Consider the following 6,231-nt stretch of genomic DNA (forward strand, 5'->3'; position numbering starts at 1 on the left):
TAGGGCTGTCCATTCAGGGAAAGTCATAGCAGAGGCAACATCCTCATCTTGTGACCATAACAGCTCTTATGACATAGTCTCAAATAGGTCATCATCGCCGGAAAGATCCGACATGGATTCTATTTCCGAATCTCCCAATTCTTCAGCTGGCAGATATTTATTTACAGTCCCAGATACATTCCCCATCAGTGGCTTACCCGTTCCTGACGTGGACTTTGGTAGCTCCGGTTCAGGTAACCTCTGGGGTAAGCCTCGAGCACGGCCGCGGGAAGCCTTCACATATCCCACCTTCCTTTAAACAGGTACAGCAGGAGTAGGTGTAGTGGATGCAGAAATCAAAGTAATGTCCCCTGATAAGACGACAGCAGCAGTGTCTCTCTCCGGAACATTGTCAGTAACAACAGGCAAAGTGATGGCCTGCCGTTTTCTCTCTGTAGTAGTAGCAGCTTCTACTGTGGCGATACCTGTTGCCCAATCCATCCGATAGGCACGGGGCAACGTGGTAGGTTGCTCCACCACAAACAAGTACTCTCCACATTGCGGACATCGGCCAAATGGACGGAGATACACAGCCAGTCCTTCACATCGGTGGCAGATCATGCCCAGTCTCTCAATATCTCCTGAGGTATACAGAACAAACTTCCCCTGCGGCTTCAAATGAACTCCAGTATCCGTAAGCAGGGCTCCGGTCAACACCGTATTCAACACAGTGCTTGCAGAGAACATTCTCGGTCCCACAATTGGCTGCATCGCCGGAAAAGACATGGCTACACTCTGATCTTTTCAGCACGATCACGAGGCCTCTCTTCTCCTCTGGCGCCAAACACATACACGCGTTCCATGTGGTATCAAGTAGGGTAGGCTCCTCCCACTTGTTCTTCTGATCACGTAGTTCCCAGGCCTTCACTGGCACCCGCCGTCTACGCATTCAGAAATAAAGTCCTGCAGTTTAACCCCTTCTCTTCCTGTAAGATTTTTTTCAAAGTCCAGCTCTCACCATAACCTCCCGATGAAACACTTCTCTGGGTTGCGAGAATTGACGGTCAACAAATCCCGGACGATGCTCCCACATGTAGCACTAACTCTCCGCGGAGCTGCTGGTTTAAAGCGGGTATAGGGTTCCGTTGAGTTTACCTCTGGACGACACACGCACCAACACTCGGGTATGTTTTCAATGCTTTATTAAACCATCAACGAAGGAAGTAGCAGGAAAGAGGTAGAAGGAAAACCGCAGAGGAAAACTCAAATACCTTTTTAGTAAGATTCTTGACAAATGTCCTTTGGGGTTAGATCCTTCAGTAGAATGCACTCCCTTGGTGGGACACACTCCTTGCACGCCTGGATAGGCCCCTCTCACTTGCCTAGCAGCCAGTACATAGCACGAACAAAAGTCTCAGCCACAGACTTGTTTGGGATGAGCCCGTACGATCCTCTGCCACAGGATGTATTGTTTTTTTTTCTGCAATGAATGTCAGTCACAGTGCTTGAACCTTTAAGCCAAACCCGGCAACACTATGCTTTATAATCACTTTAGGATCCGTCCTCCAACCGAGTCACCAGGCCCCTCTCCAGACCAGCACGCTGCATGATCCTTCCATGACGGGTCCTCCCCTGGGATCTCCTCGGTTTTCCAGCTTCTTCACTCTGGATAGACAGCTCAGGACCATTCCTCGGCCGCTGTGGTAGGCCCCAGACAAGCTTCTGGGCCCACCCCTGCGCCGCAGCGATGTGGGGCCTCCGGAACGGAGGACCATGAGGTAACTCTCTAATGCATACCTGTCAGCCAGGAGGGCCAGCAGGTGGCTGTAAAATGAAACCCCAAAATATGGCGTCTGTTCCATAAATACCCTCGCCCAGAATGCAACTCGGAGGACCACCTCCACCGAGTTGTCTCCGGGACAGAAGAGCATCCATACGCTTAGACACGCTGCCCTTCCAACACCAGCCAGCGGCAACAGCGACACCCATGGCTCAGTATGGAAACACACGCAACGTCAGCCAAGCTGAAACAGAGGCAAATCTAACCTTCCTAACGAACAAGTTACTAAATTTACCTATCAGATGGTAGATCGCAAATCTACCAGCGCTGCATTCCTAAAAACCACATGCCCTTGGCTCAGGCATGCAGGCAAAAGGGTGTGCTTAGCTGAGAAATCCCCTCCACTCCTCCTCTACTCCTTCAGATGAAAGAAAAAAAATGCCCATGAAGACTCCTGAGATGTATGACATCATTTTGGCCTAGGCCAGAAAGCAGGAAGCAACTGAAGAAACAAAAACAAATTTAAAACAAGTAAATATAATATATCTTCCTATCTATTTACTAATGCTAGCAGCATAAGGATTACAAATAGTTTATGGTGATTGAGAGAGTTTAGTTCCATTTTAACAATGTATTGCTGTATGGATGCAGTCTAGAAGCTTGGACTAGGGGAGGTTCCATTATATTCCATGAATTTAAAATTTCATTTAATGGGCTGCATGTTGCAGTTTTAATTTTAATTAGGACACAATTATGATATTAATAGACATTCTAAATTATACATGTTGTGATGTTCAGTAATATGCATAGCCAAATTTGTGACCTAGTAAAATTTAAATTCTCTATTTTTTTCTTCCCACATATTTTTCATCAGCAAAAAATAAAATAATGAAACATGAAGTAGTCTAAAAGGCTCATTCACATGGTCAGCTATACTGTCACCTCTCTTAATATCAATCCGAGATGGATCCCTTTTCAGAGGGTGGTTGACAGGTACAGTATGTCACCTCCTCACTACCTTTTTAAACAAATGTTAACCCATTGCTTTGCTAGCTGTTGCAGCACAACCTCATTCACTTAAATGAATCAGGCTCTGTGCAGTCCTGCCTACAAAAAACTGACAAGCCATTACATTTTTTGTTGAAGCAAACCATAGTGGCAGCAACATGTGTACAGCCTTGAGCTTCATGTCTTAACTTAGATGGGTGGATGGAAGTATTAAAATCATGGCTCAACCTGCTGCTTTTATTGCTTCCCCCTGCCCTTCCTTCCTGGCTGCCCATGTTAACAAACCCTAACAGGTTGCCTAACATAACATGATGTTGCTGTCCTATACCTTTGGTAGGAAGTAATCTCTACACAAATTGAGCATTAATAAAAATGTATAAGTAAACAAGTATATCTATTTAAAAAATATTTTTTTGTTATGTTTGTATGGAATGTAATCATACTCCTACCACATACATAATCAAGTCCAGACAATCTTTGAGAGCTCTTTGTTTGGGGCACATTTTAACAAAGAAATCCTCTATGTCTAAAACTGGACACATTTTAAATTGTTGTTCTTATACAAAACTTTTGAATTTTTTTTAGTAAACCCCACAATTCCAGAACTGAAATCAGGTTCAGCTTTGTAGTAGTAATTTTGGATATACCAACAATGGCCTCCAAACCACATTATTTGCTATTAGAGATAATAGTAGTAAATGGCAGCAATAGCAGAATATACTGTACTTTTTCTGGGCCAGTCACTTTCTGTTCTGGAGATAACCATTAACTCACTAGGAGAAAGTAAGAGGAAATCAGGGATACACATACCAATCAGCTTGCCCCCACCTGCAACCTCCTGGGACATGTAACGCATCTCAAGAGGCTACAGGAACAGTACCACAGTGCTTCTGTGCCTCGTAAAGCCAGCTGTAAAACTTCAGGAAGTTACAGTCAGCTCCCATATCCAAGATGGTGGCATCAGAAAGCCAGAGTCTAGTGAAGAATTAACTCTGAAGAAGACAGCATTGGACATCACGGGCTGGTAAGTGTATATTTATTAAACATTAGTGCCCACAGTATTTGTAGCTGCTGACTTTTAATTTTGTACACTCTTTTTTAAATTAGAGTAAGGTTCCTCTTTGACATGAAAAGAATAATTTTACTTCTGCTGTTAGAGAGATTCCCTCATCCTTCCTGTCCTAGTGGCAACTAGGTTACTAGACAGGAAATTAAAGATTCTCTCCAACCAAGCCTCTGATGGCAGTAAAACTTGACAGGACTTCCAGTCCTTCCCAACCATATCCAAAACTAAAAAAAAGTTTGTGCTATAGATACACTGGACTTTTGCCTCAGTTGCAGAGATTCCCTTTACTCCCCAACCTAGAAACATAACAGGAAGTGAGGAGGAATCTCTCAAATAAGAGAAAATGCCACCTTTGTTAGATGGACAGGTGTCTCCTTTTGAGTTCCCCTCATTTTCTTTTTGGAGACCATTGCCACCAGCAACAAGTTTCATAGTTGGTAAGGTTGAACAAAGACGCTAGTCCATCCAGTTCAACCTGTGTAGGTGTGTGTGTTCATGTCAATAATCATTTCCCATATCACTGTATATTGTGTTCGCTAAGATGCACGTCCAAGAGTTTAAAACCATCAATACTTCCTGCTGACACCACCGATTGTGGAAGAGAGTTCTACATCCTTATCACCCTGACAGTGCAAAAACACCTACACAGCTTAAAGTGATTGTTAGGGTTCTTTATTTATTTATTTTTTTTTAAATATATCATATATAAACATATCACTACTATCATTACTTACCTCCACTGTGCAATTCGTTTTGCACAGAGTGGCCCCGATCCTCGACTTCTGGGGTCCCCCGGCGGTGCTGGTAGCTCCTCCCCTCATCATAAAACCCCCTAGGGGTCCCCCTTGTGGGCACGCTCCCGAGTCCAGCATTTGCGTCCATAGACACAGAGTGCCAGACTCAGCCCCATCCCCCGATGCCCTAATCATTGGATTTGATTGACAGCAGCGGGAGCCAATGGCTGCTATCAATCTATGAAATCAAGAGTCGAGACAACGGGCAGAGGGGAATAGCATGTCTCCAGCGGGTGAATCACAGGACTCAGGTGAGTAAACGGGAGGGCTGGGGGGCTGGTCAGTGACAGAAGTTTTTTCACCTTAATGCATAGGATGCATTAAGGTGAAAAAACATGAGGGTTTACAACCCCTTTAAGGTAAAACTGCTTCTCCTCCAACCTCATTGTGTGGCCTCACGTCTTCTTACATTCCCTGAGATTAAATAGTTTCCTACTTACGCTGGAATCACCATTGAGTTATTTATATATCACTATCATGTCTCCTCTCAAGCAAATAAGTTTATTGCTTGTAGTCGTTCCTCAGAATTGAGGTCCTCCAGTCCCCTTATTAATTTTGTTGCCTTTCTCTGGACTCTCTCCAGTCTCCAGGTCCAGCACCATCCTTCCTGAGGATTGGTGACCAGAAATGGAGGGGATACTCCAGATGTGCCTGACCCAGAGTTTTAAAAAGTGGCAAAGTGTTGGTGAATCTCAGTAGTAGGGCATAGACAGCAATAAAATCCTTACCAGCTTTAGTCCTTCCCAACTCTTTACAAAACTAAAAATAATTGTCTAGTGTTTCACATTAAAGCAGATTTTTTTTTCAATTTTGGACACAGTAAGTAAGGAAGATAACCCCTGTCAGGGATTTTGTTTTGCCATCTATGTTCCATTAGGGAGAATTCACAATTTGGGATTTTCTTTCATTTTTTTGGTGATAATAGTAGACATGAAAAAATGAGAGTGAATCTCCCTAATGAGGGCACAGACAGCAATAGAAACCTGACAGGTGCTCTTATCAATCTCCACTCTAAAACTGAACAAAAATGAAAAAAAAAAAGTTTTGCCTTTAGTTATACTATAACATTTTATGTCTGTAGCTAAATATCTGAACTACAGACAATAAAGTAATGCCTATACATTTGTATTTTCGATTTTTTTTTATGATTGTATTGCCATTCATTTAAGCACATACTAATGGATAACATAAAAGGATGAATCATCCAAACAACTTAATTTAATTCCCAGTTTTGCACCAGTCAGAAAAGAAGAATAGAAGCTACTTACAGCACTCGTATTCACCAAGTTAAAGTTCTATTTAATTTCAATTTAAATATTTAGATAATACACGAGGGAACAGTGGCATACATATAGATACATAGTCTTTAATGGAACCACCATTCCCTGACTTATTGCTCTGTCACACAATATGAATTGACTTATTTATTAAAATATGTACAGAACACAGTTCCTGAGAGTCACATTATCAGGCAATATCTGACTGGAAGATTGAATGTATCTATTCTGAATGAAAGCTTAATTTTACCAGCTACCAGCTGAGCAGCCAGGAAATAATCACTGTGAATTTCTCCTTCACTTCACACTCTTGGAACAATGACAGTT

The sequence above is a fragment of the Aquarana catesbeiana genome, linkage group LG03 (assembly GCF_042186555.1).
Source record: "Aquarana catesbeiana isolate 2022-GZ linkage group LG03, ASM4218655v1, whole genome shotgun sequence".
NCBI classification, from domain to species: Eukaryota; Metazoa; Chordata; class Amphibia; order Anura; family Ranidae; genus Aquarana; species Aquarana catesbeiana.